The sequence below is a fragment of the Neophocaena asiaeorientalis genome, unplaced genomic scaffold, assembly GCF_003031525.2.
Source record: "Neophocaena asiaeorientalis asiaeorientalis breed wild unplaced genomic scaffold, Neophocaena_asiaeorientalis_V1.1 scaffold30, whole genome shotgun sequence".
In the NCBI taxonomy this organism is placed as follows: Eukaryota; Metazoa; Chordata; class Mammalia; order Artiodactyla; family Phocoenidae; genus Neophocaena; species Neophocaena asiaeorientalis.
The window spans coordinates 17861566-17863080 of record NW_020174923.1 but is presented as its reverse complement, the minus strand read 5'-3'; the positions used below and the strand labels follow the sequence as shown (position 1 = coordinate 17863080).

Here is a 1515-nt window from a genome sequence, read left to right as displayed (position 1 = left end):
GGGACAGGGTGTTCAACTTTGTTCCTGAGCCCCCTTCTCCCCCCTTGGGCCGAAATCCCTACAGGGAGGGAAACAGCTGATCCAGCGGCCCCCAGTATTGGTAGAAAACAGTCTCCTCCCAGAAACCTCAGGAGCCCCCCAAGACCAGAATGGTCTCTCTGGTCGAGGAGCACAAACTTTGGAAGCAACAAAGGCAGACCCACCACATAAGGCTGTGCAGGCTGTGTACTGCACAAGGGCACCCAACTGAAGGGGCAAGTTGGGGGCTGAAGTCTAGCCCATGCTCCCAGTGCTAAGCCATGCACTCTGGCTTGAGGATACAGCCACCTGGAAGAAGGGCCACCTTTAAGACATTTGTACAGGGAAGCTCTTGTATGGGTTAGACGTCGCCCTACACAAAGCCCTGAGTCGGAAGCCCAGCCGTCATTTACTCTGGGACCTTGCGCAAGTTCCTTAACTTCTCAGATCCTCCTCAATTGTAAAACATAGCTATTTATACCTTTCCGAGGGAGATAAGGTAAGGAAAGCACCCTAATACCCATCATTTAGTAGATTATAATATTAATTCCCCTCCCACCCCAGTCTCGCACTTCCGACCTACCCACACCCCTATGCCTACACACCCACCTACCTAGCCAAGCTTGGAATGGTATGGAGAACGTGAATAAGAATATCCAGGGGGAAACCTCAAGCCCAAACCCCATGGCACTTCCCAACATGCATAGCATCCCTTCCTGGCATAAGCGGGATTCACACCCTCCCTCACTGGGGAAAGAAGACTCCTCCTCCATGCCTGCTTTTAACATCCTACACGTTGCCCAAGCGGCAGTGCGCTGCCCAGGCCAGGCCAGAAGGAAATCCAAGGCCCAACAGAAGGGAGGCAGGGGATCCCCCAGCACTGCATCCCTAGGAAACCCTCACCAGAGTTCAAGCTCCTGGGCTCCCCGAGCCGGGACCGAGCCTGTACGAGAGGGGTGTCCACTGTGTGCTGGGCTGTTGCGGGAGGAGCCAGGCAGAGACCCCATCTATCAAGGAAGACCCGACAGCACTAGCAGAAGCTGTGTTTTGTCCCCGTCCTCAAGCAGGAACAGAGGAGAGCACCCCACATCCTTCGTGGGCTCACCGGCCAAGACTCTGGCTCACCCACCAGGGCAACTTACCATATCTGTCTATTCACCTAGAGGACCAAGCCCCAGAACAGAGCCCAGGAACCCTGCTGTGAACCCTGGATGCCAGTGTCCTCAAGCAACACCCCTCAAGCAACATTCATTCATCCATGTGCCCGGCACTGTGCTAAGTGCGCACAAGACAGTCCAGAGAGCCAAGGATGCCCCTAAACTAGGGCTCCAAAGACTGACTGCTGGAGTGGGCAGAGGGTTCAGGGCAGACACCCACCCTGGAAAGCCCCTTTTCCTCAAGCCCTCGGGCTGGGGAGGCCTGGCAACACACACTGCCCAAGAAGCGTCCCTGGACACCTGCTTTTTTAGCCACAGGCTTTTGCATCCTGTCTGGAGC

General features: G+C 55.6%; 1 protein-coding gene across 1 annotated transcript in view; it reads right to left on the bottom strand.

The window, feature by feature from the left end:
• Positions 1–1515, bottom strand: part of HDAC5 (histone deacetylase 5) — a 29202-nt gene that overhangs the window by 18761 nt on the left and 8926 nt on the right.